At 42.0% G+C, this 13,033-nt stretch overlaps 1 long non-coding RNA gene across 1 annotated transcript in view; it reads right to left on the bottom strand.

The window, feature by feature from the left end:
* Window positions 1–12,414, bottom strand: part of LOC148002826 (uncharacterized) — a 91,677-nt gene extending 79,263 nt beyond the window's left edge. The window contains exon 1 of the long non-coding RNA XR_015631196.1: window positions 12,268–12,414. This is a non-coding gene — a long non-coding RNA (uncharacterized LOC148002826). The remainder of the gene's footprint in view (window positions 1–12,267) is intronic.
* Between the last annotated feature and the right edge of the window lie 619 nt (window positions 12,415–13,033).

The raw sequence follows: 13,033 nt of genomic DNA, 5'->3' as shown, positions 1-13,033 counted from the left end.
AGGAGGAGGAGGAGGAGGAGGAGGAGGAGGAGGAGGAGGAGGAGGAGGAGGAGGAGGAGAGAAGAAGAAGAAGAAGAAGAAGAAGAAGAAGAAGAAGAAGAAGAAGAAGAAGAAGAAGAAGAAGAAGAAGAAGAAGAAGAAGAAGAAAAGACCAGTGATATACACACATAGGAGAGATGGGAGAGACAGGTGCTGTGTAAATGACGTTTAAAGGATTCTGAGACTCAGATTCTAGATTTTTTACAGTGTAGGACTTTCCCTGATGCTTAACTCACTCTTTCTTAAAAAGCACCTATTTCAATTTCTAACTATGTGTTCCTGGTCCACTTCCTTGTCCTGATGCACAAGAACTTAAACATTAGATGACACCATGAAACTCAGATTCATGACCACAATAGTGTTGGCATATCAGTTTGATTCCTGAGAAATGACCAACTGTCAGTTATCTCATATGTATCCATTGTAAATAAATGGGGCAAAGAGTTGCTTTCCAAAGGTCTTAGGAATCCAGCATTGTCCCAGAGTTGTTTGGCTTCACTTTTCACTCCAGGCTTCTGGCCTCAATGTTGAGCAGTCCTGTTCTCCATGCCCAGGGCAATTCTCAACAGGGTGCCTTGCAAGGGCCTGAACTTTCTTGTTAGTACAGGAGAAACTGAGGAACTGTTCCTCGGTTCCATCCCCTCCATATGGGGAACTATTTTTGGTCTACGAACAAGTCATATGTTTTCTTTTGATGAAGGCATTACTGGAATATTTTGACCTATGACTTTGGCCATAGTTCCTTATGAAAACCTGATCTGTCTGAGGTTGGCTGGGACTCAGAAATAGACACTATTTGTTAATGGTTAAGAAGAAGGATTGTGGGCTAGTGAGACAGCTCAGTCAATGAAATGTTTGCTGTGCAAGCATGAAGACCTGAGCTCAATACCAGAAACTGGGTAAAGAAGCTCCTGGGGCAGCAGAGACAGGAATATCCCTGGGGTTTGCTGGACAGAGAGTCTGCTCAAATTAGGAAAGGCCAGATGTGGTGAGAGACCCAAGCTCAAAAAGGTAAGATGGATGATGATTGGAAAAGATACCTGGCATCAATCTCTGGCCTACACACACACACACACACACACACACACACACACACACACACACACACAGGCAAAGAGAGAACAATCATCAAGCTGACCCCCACTTTCTCACCCCAACTCCTCCATGATTTCAACCGGAAAGCCACAACCCACGTCTTTCTTTTTGCTCTGCACCAGCCCATTCCTCTCCTTCAGGAAGAATTTCTTGATTCTGGATTCATGGTAATATCCCTCTTTCATGAGTAATTAAGGAGCTACAGCATTTGGTTGTACAATTAGTGATTTAACACAAAGCTAACTGAGTGTGCACATGAGCTAGGCTCAACCCTCAGTGCTTAGACTCTTTCAGAGATAACAAAACCATAGCAAGGACATATTCAGAAGGCAATCCTAACTTTGAAAACTGGGATAACAGAACAGGGCATGGAATGATGAGGCTAAAGGAGAAATGTTCTGAAAAGGTGAGGTTTACCTGGAAAGGGTCCAGTCTTTTCTTTGAAGTATGACTGGCCTGGGGTAAGAGCTGTCACTATAAACACTGTATGGCAAAAGCTACTCAGTAAAGTAGGAGATACGCCATTTTAGCTGGAGTGGATCTGAGAGGATACTGGTCTAGTGTAGGGATGGAGAGGAAATGTGGGCCTACCAAGTTGACCAGGGTTTGAGTTTCATTCTAAATGCAGCTGAAGCATCAGAGAATTGTAATATAGAAATGCTATCAGAGCAACGTTTATCAGAAATGACTTTGCTACATGAGGGCTGAGTTGATGATGGGGAGGTAACAGTTATTATTTGCAAAATAGGAATTTAGACAAAGATAGAGAAAAAGTTATAATTTTTCACCAGTTCTTTTTCCCTCCATGTGATAATCTTTCTTTATCTAAGTCTCTTTACTTGTAAACCTGGGCTCGGTCTTGTACTTTATTCATCAGAATAGGATGTGGTAGGTACTTAGATAACTGTTTTAGTTAGGGTTTCCATCCTTTGAAGAGACACCATAACCAAGGCAATTCCTATAAAGGACAACATTTCATTGGGGCTGGCTTACAGGTTCAGAGGGCCAGCCCACTGTCATCAAGGCAGGAGCATGGCAATGTCCAAGCAGGCCTGGTGCTGGAGGAGCCGAGAGTTCTATATCTCCATTGAAAGGAAGCCGGGAGCAGACTGCTTTCAGGCAGTTAGGAAGAGGGTCTCAAAGCCCACCCCGACAGACAGAAACATGCTTCCTCCAATAAGGCCACACCTTCTAATAGTGCCAAGCATATCCAAACTACCACAATAACCTACCAGTTAGCTCTGTTTAGTTTTATTGCTAGATGTTTATATTCAACGCCTGTAAACTCTCTTCTCTTTAAGCTACAGTTAAAATGAATTATGTTTAAATAGCAGCATAATATGTAGGAGGGCTGGGGAAATAAATAGCTCAGTTGGAAAGTGGTTGCTTTGCATCAGAAGAATCTGAGCTTGATCCTCAGAAACCATGTAAAAAAGCCAGAGAGAATGATGTGCATTTATTACACCAGCACAAGAAGACCCTTGGGCTTACCAGTGAGCCAGCTTGGTCTCCCTGGAACAGACCAAAACAGTGAGAGATCCTGCCTCACAAAACAGGTGGACATCACCTGAGGAACAACACCCAAGGTTGTTCTCAGGCCTCTACATGCACATGCACATATGTACACTTGCATACTCATGTACACACAGATTAGGTAGATGATAAATAGGTAGGTAGGTAGGTAGGTAGGTAGGTAGATAGATAGATAGATAGATAGATAGATAGATAGATAGATAGATAGATAGATGATAGATAGATAGACAGACAGATACATACATACATACATACATACATACATACATACATACATACACACAGAGACAGAGAAAGATTTCAGGATGCTGCAGTGGATAAAGAACTTGCCATGCAAGGAACTGAACCAGAGTTCAGATCACCAACATCCACATAAAATTTAGTCAGGCATGGCAGTCACCTGCAATCTCAGGACTCAAATGGCAGAGGCAGATCCAAGAGACAAGAAAGCTAGCAAAGATTGCCAGAATGGGAAAGCTTCAGGCCCCGTGAGGTGCCTTGCCTCAATCAGATAAGGGAAACATAACCCAGGAAGATATGTGGACATCAACTTCAGGCCTCCATGTGCATGTACACACATGCACACCAAAAGAAAAATACTAAAACATACTGCCTAGGAAATCTTCCTACACTAACCTACCAGATGGTTCCACATCAGAAATGCCCACCACCCTGATATCTCAGAGGGCTGCTCATCTGAAAGCATACAATCTGTCATACGTAAGCCCTTAGGTGTGATGTCTGTCTCTCCCAGCCACTCACAGCCCTAATTAATATAATTGGTCACTTGAATATTGTTCAGCATGCCTCCATCATCCTGCATTCTGTGAAAAAAAATCAGTAGCATATGGCCGGCAGTTTCTGGGGACCTGCCAGACATTGTTCCCAGGCTTTCACACATTCATACAACAGCAGTGATACCTGGGAAGACTGGGGGTATTTCTGCCACCTCCTCTTCAGCTTTCTGCTCCCCCACTGTCAGAGCTCACATTGAACCAGCAGAGCTTGTGATTCAAAGTGGCTGAGTTCCTCCAGGTGATGTGAGAAAGGCTTGACCCTTCCCTGCGCATCGCTCTTTCTACACACTTAAATGGTACTGCTAGTGGGCGAGAGTGAAATGCCGAGGCTACTTGGTTTCTACGGATTCCTTAGGTTGATTCAAGCCAGTCTTCTTTATGCCCCAGGTACTTGACTAGGTCAAAAAATGCAAGCTAAATGAAGCTGCTGCTAAACTTGTCGTTTCCTCTAAAGCCAGAGGGTCCTTTTGGGTAAGGGACTATTTGATTCTTCAGAGTAAGACTTTTTGAAATGAGACTTGGGAGCCAGCATGTCATGCAGGCATTGGGCAGAAGTAAAATGTGAAGGAGAAAGTTCAGTTAAACTCCTGGGATCATGGTGTTGTGTTTTTTTAGCCCCTAGGGAAAGCAGTCTTGCACCATCCCATTAATCCCAAGGTATCCAGGTCTGGATTAACAGATGGTACTTTTAGATACCATGTTTCCCCTATACACGTGTATCCATGATGTAAATTTAATTAACAAACTGGGCACAGCAAGAGATTGATATTAACCATGACACAGTAGATTCATGACAATAACAAAGTGTAATAAAATGCAGTGAATGTGATCTCTCCACATTAAAATATTTTATCATGTTCCACTCACCGTCTTTCCTCTTGTGATGGCAGACAGTACTCAGGCTAAGCACTTTATGATTTTTTTCTTGGCATATTCGAATTCCCATCATCCCTATCCTTGTACTGTGAGGCCATCATTAAGTACAATACGGTAGAATAAGGGTTACTTGTGTGTAAGCACAGAGTCCCTCAGATATTGAGCTGAGGAAAGAGACAACCACTAAGTCACTCATGGACCAGTACTTGTAGGGCATGGGTGTGCTGGAGAGAGGGCTGAATCCCACCCTAAGCAGTTGGAGCAGGATAAAGCAGGATTCCACCAAGCTCCTCAGAATGGCATGCAATTTAAAACCAATGAATTATTGATTCCTTGGATATTCTGTCTGATATTTTAACTTGATTTTTAAGTTAGCCCAAAAATAATGAGTTTCATTATGACATCTTCGTACATGTACATTGTGCCTTGCTCATATTTAAAATCCAGTTCTTTCTGCTAATCTCCTCCCAAAATGTCCTCTCCTCTCTCTGTCTCTCTCTATCTCTCTCTGTCTCTCTCTCTATCTCGCCCTCTGTGGGGAATATTTATACATATACGTTTAAATGTATATAAATCTAGATTCACTTATAAGAAAAATCTGGGTGTGTTGTCTCTTCTCCCACTACTCTCTTGTCCCCTCTCCTCCCTTGAGACTTCCTCCTCACTCATAGATTCCCTCCTATTTTCAGACCATACATAGGCTTCAATGTTCCACAGGTACTCAGCTCTCATCAACTAATGACCCTCCCTGGATCATCAGGCAAGAGAACCCATTACACATGTGTATAAATGTAAGACTAAAGTAACTTGCCCAAAGTTTCACAATCTTTTCATGATGTTGAAGATCCTGTGACTATCTGTAAATCTTAAGTTTCATCGCCCTATACTGGAGTGCATCTTTCCTTCATATAGATGTTGAGAAATCTTGACTCAAAAGAAAAAAAGAAAGGAAGAAAAGAAAGGAAATAAAAAAAGAGAAGAAAAGAAAAGAAAAGCATAATTCTGTGGTGCAAATTGGATCCTGACACCAGCATCCTCTGCCATGAGAAGGCAAGACCTCAAACCTCAGATTCACTCATCCGATAGTTCAGTAAGCATTAGACTGAGCTGTACCTACTTCCAGAAGGACAGCTACAGCTACCCACAAAAATATTGTCTGAGAAAGTTGTGTGATATGTGTTTGTCTGTTACACAGTGTGGTAGTAAAGCACTAGGAACATAGGCAAGATCTACACACAGGCCTATCTGTCTTGAAATGTGATGGTCTTCTCCCATCATGCATTGCTATCTGTTCATGGATGTCTGTCTTACCCTCTGTCATCTGAGATTACTTTTCCAAACCTGTGTCTTAAAACTCTCCTCTCTAGGACCCAAGGAATGTCCTTTCTACCATTTCCTTCAACGTCAATGTTTCAGTACCCACTGATGCTCAGCTGTCAGCAACTGATGCGCTTTCCTGGACCTTGAAGCAAGAGAGGCCATTGTACACAAACCCCGTAATATTCCTTTCTACATTTCACGTTGTCCTGTACCAGCACCTCATTTTCTCTCTGCCTCACAACTCCCTAAAGAGATTGACTTATCTCCTAGCCCAGATAGACACATCAGATCTTCTCCTAACCTTTCTTCAGAGTTCCATTCTAATAAATGGATATGTTTTCTTGCTTTCTTTATTCATCTCCCCTGTTTTCTAAAATAAAAAAATACCAATGTCTACTTTGGTTTTCTCTTCTCCTGTTACTTTCTTCTAATTTCTCACTTTCCTTTGACACCAAATATTCTACTACGTCAATTCCCTCACACATACCACTTCCTCCACATATGTGGCTGCATCTACTCACAGATCTCTAGGTTCTTTCCACATTCCTGCTCTGGCATAGAACCTCTACGACTCTCCAATGTCAAGGATTTCTGGTAAGTATCTGGGCAACTTGCAAATTTGGCAGATAAAACACAATATTCCAGTTATATTCAATGTTTGGAAAAGATGGGTGGATATAGATAAATAGATAGATAGATGATAGATAACATAATGACAGACTGATGATAGAAAATAGATATATAATTACAGATGACAGATAGATGATAGATAGGTGATAAATAGATGATACATAGACAATAAATAATGATAGACAGATGATGGAGAGACAATATATAATGATAGATGATAGATAATAAATTGATAAATTATAGATAGATAAATAGATGATAGAAAGATAGATGATAGATAACAGATGATTTGATTTTATCAGAAATTCAAATTTAACTATATTTTAGCACATTATATCTGACTACCCAATCCCCTTGCATTTCTTTCACTTTTAATCTCAGTGGAACTTTTTCTTTCTTGAAATCTTCGGTGTCCTCAAACCACAATTCCATATTTTTTTCCTGATCAATGAACACTCTTCTTCTGTCTCTACGAATGGTCTCTTATTTCTATCTAGGCTGTACATGCTTGTATTCCTAAGCTTGTATTATTGGTTTCTTTCTCATTCTCTGAGACTTAATCAACACTCCATTTTCTTTATGCAGACTCCCAAATATCTATTGTTGATGCTTGATGCCATTTTGACTTTGGTGTATGAAATGACAACTTACTGGTCATCTCCACTTATTTTGATCTCACACAATAGTCTGAACCTCAGGAGAAGCCACACCATCTCCTATCTGGAACGTTACCCCTGTTACAATGTCTACCTCAATTAACACTAAGCCCAGAAATGACACTGGTCATTTCTGACCATTGACACCACACACACACACACACACACACACACACACACACACACACACACATACACAAACCATTTTTAGGTATCTTGTGGGTTTAATTCCTTGTACTTTGCCCCCTATTCTACACCATGGTCAATTGTCTAGTTCATGCCCTCCTCTCTGCTCAACAATCCAATGGTGGCTTCTTTCTGCCCAGCTCCTGCTCTGTTGTCTTGAGACGTCTACTGGTCATGCTCTTCAGTGTAACTATGACAATCTCTAGCTTCCAATTCATCCCACTCTCGGGTAATGAGGAGATCTGCTCCCTGATATTCAAAGCACAAGTTCAAATTCCTTAACATGACACTCGAGAGTTTGAAAATATCTGGCAGCTTTTCATCCTTTCCACTTTCCTCCTTGACACATCTGTTCATGATTTGACATCCCTTAATCACAAGCCAGTCTTCATTTACATCACTGCTTCAATACCTTAACCATTTTCTACTTCAGACTAGTTCTCCTATCAATGAATGGGTGCATCTTATTACATTCATATTCATCTAAAAGAATCAGACACTACTGTAGACTTGTCTCTTGCTACCTGAAGTTAGACAATGAAGTCACGTTCAAGTGTGCACCAAAGTGGGATCAGGAACAGTGGAGACAGAATGAAGACAGGACAATCGGCTAGTCAGAGTCACCTTTGGCTACATGTTGAGTTCAGTGCTGGCCTTGGCTATATAGACCTCTGTAAGGTGGGTGTGTTACAGGAGTGGGTGAGTAGCAAAATAGGAAGAAGAGGGGAAGAGTTTAACATCAAGTGATTAGTCTGTATCCTGTCTTGCCAACTAGCTGCATTGACTTAGTATCCCTTTCAAGACTGCTCTACCCCCAAGCTTCCATTTGCCCAAAGAAATCAGCCACCCTGAGATAAAAGACAATGTAGAGAGTAAGTGGACCTCATTCATGAGATAATTGCTTAAACAGTCAGCAATGCCCACTTCTGATGTAGCATCGAGACACACTGATGGGCTGTGCCTGATATGGAAAACAAGGAGTTCTCATGACCTGATTTTGCCACGGTTGTCAGAGGTATTTGCATAGCTACCCTCCCAGTTTATAACCACCCAACAAGCTTCCACTGCTGCTCCCAATGGGAAGCGGGCTGCCTTGCCTAAAGTCCTAGGTGGTATTTACATTTCCTTTTTAAAATTAGAGTCTGTCGCTCTGAGGAGGAATATTTAATCAGAATATTTAACTTAAAGAAAACCAACAAATATTTTTGAACATACAATACTAGTCAGAGAAGCATGAAATATAGTCTCTGTATTTAAGGAATTTACACTCTGGGTAGAAGACAAGCCACAAACTCATTAGAGATTTTTTTCTTTTAATTATGAGAGTCAAAACAATACAAATAAAAATGCAAACTCCATCACCGTCTCTGAGTGGTTAATTGCCAAATGAGCACTCTGAATTACAGTGATGGAGGGAGAAGGAAGGTATTCATTGCAGTCTTCCTGTCAAGTAGAGAAAATGAGGGTGAGTTTGGGTCCCTGCCAGAAAACCATATGCTTTAAGATATACACATAGCCATGAGATGGGAGCATGTTATCAAAGCGGGGACCATTAGGAGAAAAGAAAGCATTTGCTCAAATAGACAGCTCCTTTCTGATAGGACACTTAGATTCTGTTTTCTTAAGAGTTCATTGGTCTGTCTTCCTAGCAGAAGCTTAAATACATGCACTTAATTTTCTTGTATGGATCTGTAATGGCTTGCTAGCTCTTACTCCGAAAACCATGTTCTAACCCACACAGAACCAGCCCTATTCCTTGACTTCCATGTTTATTTCAGAAAAAAAAAATGTGACTCACAGAAAGGAATCAAGCTCAGATCCCGTCATTGAGAGACCAGGAAGAAAGAGGTCCTATGCTTCTCTGTGAGGCTTGCCTGTGGAGGGTGAGCCTGGCACAACTACTTTGTTTATATGTAGGAGCTACGAAATGGAGGAGAGGCATGATGCTGAGTCCAGAGACAGAATCCTGACAGGATCATTTGTGGAATTTGGTTGTGCCAGAAGCAAAATCCAATTTTGATTTTGCCTGGTATATATACCAACCAAGTCCCTTTCTTGCTTAACCCAGTGTGGATTCAGTTCCTGTCATGTGTCAACAAACTGTATGACTTCTGCCACCTGTGAGTCCTTAGTGTTTAAAATCCTTCATCTCATCTCACTACAGTGTCTTCATATAACAGATAACAGACTTTTCAAATGACACTGTACACCACAACCTTTTATTAATCCTTCCAAGGCTTTCCCATCAGTTCAGTTTCTGGATTCCCTCTGTAGTTTTCTGAAATAAAACAGGTAAAATAATACAAGTCCAAGTTGATAGTTTCATTGACCAGAACCCAGGAGAGCAGCATTATTAAGGATCCTGATAGGAGCCCACAAATTAAAATCAGAAACCCAAACTGACAAGATAGTTCAGCACATAAAACGCTTGTGGCAAAACCTGGTGATTTGAGTCTGATCCTTGGAAGCCACATAAAGGCAGGAGAGGAACGATTCCACACAGTTCTCATCTGACCTCCACAAACACATGCTCTCACTCCACATATACTTCATACATGCAAAAACAAGCAATTTGTGTGACTTATTTAATTTACAAATCAAATCCCACACTCCCTATATGAGATATACCAGGCTTCTGATTCTCAGCCCGATTCTTTCACCAAATATCTATACCAGTTTTCCCCACAGACTACATCTGCACCTGTCAGCGCGGAGGCACCAGAACTGTGACTACTTCTTTGACTTTGACAGAACAGATGCATCCTCCCTGCTAAAACTGCAAACAAACAAGCAAACACTCCTTACGAAGGCTACTGCAGAACCAAGAACATTTTGTTGATTAGGGCTTCTCTGTTCAGAAAATTGCATCTATTAAAGGATAATTGCAAATGATCTGATGGGGCTTAATCTGACTGGTGGTGATGCTGCTGGTGATACTGATGACAATGATACTGAGTCAGTGTAAAGAACGCTCTGAAGGTACAGCAGAGCCTAAGGAAGCAAGACACAGACGTTGACCATCTATGTGCACAATCTGCCATGTGTACCCAACAATTCCTCGCCCTTAGCCACGTTGGCCCATGGCAGTCACACTTATGCTAAATGAAGATGTTCTCGGAGGGAGTGATGGCAGATAGCCTCACAGGCTATCAGATCCCCAGGTGCTAGAAGCCACTACGGCCTGGCACATAGGCGGGGCGATTTGACAGTACAACATCCCCCTTGGGAGTACACTGGCAGAGGAATAAATGAATTTGACAGTGTGTGCTAAGAGGGAAAGAAAAACATTTCCCATAAGCAATTATTTGCAAGCCTGGAAGAGAATTCTGCGCTCCTGATAAAGGGTCCCTAGTGACAGTCAGAACTTGGGGTGAATCTCCTTAAGTAGATCTTAGATGACAGGATATAGAATGAACCATGACCCAGAATTCTCTACTGCCATCAAGAGCTGATGTACCACAAAGACAAATGTAGCCACGACACCTTACACTTACCCTTCTTCCACTCTCCAGAAAGCTTCTCACCAGGTAGTTCAGTCTGGGCTTCTTGGGAATCTTCGTTCAGGTACTTAGAAGTACCTTCACACTATGTCCCTCCCCTCCAAAATCTTCAAGAAATAATATTTACTGTCCCAAAAGGGACTGATATCCCATAACTTACCAAAGTGATTTCAATATTTTTAACCCTAGCTCGTGCTCAACTTCAAATCGGAGGTGTATTTTATTCATTCATTCCTTTCACACAAATATGCTTATCATCAGAGTTTCAGAATTCAAGCTATGTCAAGTCTTACATCATTTCATGGCACCTCATCTGTGACTTGGCACATGGATCCTTCAATAAAAGGATCACTAATTTATGACTCACTCTAAAATGTTATGAGCCCTGAGATCAAAGTTTTGGCTAGAGTACACTATGTGTTAGCTTTCAAAAGGTTAAAATACAGAGTAGTTTTGCTTAGTGTCTAAATAATAAGGTCCACTGAGGATGTAAAGACTGGAAAAATTAGAAATAACCACAAGGGGAAGAGATCTTGAAGGCCCCAGGAAGGAGTTTGAGAAGGATTTATGGGAAACTGGAACCCATGTGAGACTTGGCCAGCATGGGATCAAAGCTTGGAGACATGGATCGGAAGAATCCATCTTTCAATGTCTAACATGGCATAACTTTCTGAATAGAAAGGAAATGAGGCTAAAAGCAAAACTTAAAACTGTTTAGGACTTCCTTATCCACCGTCCTTGCTGTTTTCAATACCATTTACTGGGTTCCTCCAAGATGCCAGGCCCTTTCCCTGGGTGATAGGGGCACTGGGTTGAACAAAGTGGACAAATACTATGGCCTCATGGAGTCTCTCTTATAAAGTCAGTGACTGTAAGGGAGTTTCACTGTGCTCAGTACTGCTGAGGAAAAAAAATAGGGGCAGATGTTCAGAGTTCACTAGGGCGGCCATTTTAAATCAATTGGTCAGGAAAGGAATGCAATATTTAAATGATGACCCAAAATCATGGAGAAAGTAAGACCCATCCCTGAGCACCAAGTGACCTTGAAGGACATAGTCTAGAGGTGGGATATGCCTCATAGGCCTGAGGACAGCAGAAACTGGCCTGCTGGACCTGAAGAAGACAGAGAACAAGAAGCTAACGGGGCCAGACTAGAGGACTCTTAATTGTTGTTAATTTTGAATTTCTACTGACTTGCAAGCTACCAGTCCTCCACTGTCTTACACAGGGCATGGAACTCGAGAGATGAGTTAGCTTGCAAGGTGATACAGATGACAGGTAGGAGAGCTGGGGTAAAGCCAAGCCTAGTTAGCTCTTCTATGTCACGTGACACCACTCTCCCTCTCTGCTCATGTCCTTATATCCACCCCTGTCCTCAGTCTTCTGGCACAGTGCACAGTCCTGCTCAGGGCCCACACACTCTTTCCTCCAACATGATCCTTCCTGCCAGTGACCCCTGTTAAGACACCTCAGTGAGACCTACCTGGACCCTCTCCTCTAATTCACATCTCCTCACTCAATCTTTCTTACAAGACTGCAGTACCTCCTTACCATGGTAACTGCATATCAGTTTAGCATCTTCCCTCCCTCTATCCCTCAACTGTGTGTCTAAGCAGCACCTACATAACCCAGTACCTGGCACAGAGGAAGCTCTCAGCAGAAACACTGTAGAAGGAACCCAGAGAGGTCTGCAGGCCACACAGGATCTGCTGTGGACACCAGTGGCTGTACGAGAGAGATCTGGGGTGATCTGTTCTCTGCTTAGTTGTAGCATGAAACACTGTCTGTCTCTGGCTGTTCCACCATCTAAGACATCTATCATGTGACTCACCATCCCGCCCCTCCTCCAGCAGCCTCTGGAATGAATGTTATTTGGAATAATTGGCCAAACACTTAGGAAATGCTCGGGCTTTATTTTTAAATATGATTAGGACCTGTCTCCTTCGCACATGTGTTCTTCAGAAACACAAAATAAAAACACAACCTGAAAAAACTAATTTTTTAATCTCATCTTCAGGATTCACTGGGTTGGTTTGGGTAAAGCACATATCCCCATTTGGTTGGTAGAAAAACTGAGACCAGAGTAAAATGAAGTGCACTGACAAGGGCCAGTTATATAAATGAGGGCAGATACTCTCTTTGCTTGCAACTCTGATCCCCCATCCCCAACGTAAGAAGAATCTAGAAGGGAATTCCTGCCTTCTTAGTTTGATGTTTTACGTGTCAGGGAGGACCACCGATCATTCTAACCAGGCCACAGGAAGCCTGTTTCTCTTTAAGAACCCATTAACAAGCTGGCCAAAAGCTCATTCTATTTCCATGTAAATAAATAAGGATAAATTTTCCCACCTCAGCCTCCCAGGGCTGAACCAAAATTCTCTCCCTCTGCACATTTTTGATA

This window comes from Rattus norvegicus, chromosome 10 (assembly GCF_021556685.1).
Source record: "Rattus norvegicus strain SHRSP/BbbUtx chromosome 10, alternate assembly SHRSP_T2T, whole genome shotgun sequence".
Classification (NCBI taxonomy): Eukaryota; Metazoa; Chordata; class Mammalia; order Rodentia; family Muridae; genus Rattus; species Rattus norvegicus.
This window is presented reverse-complemented; position numbering and strand designations above follow the sequence as displayed.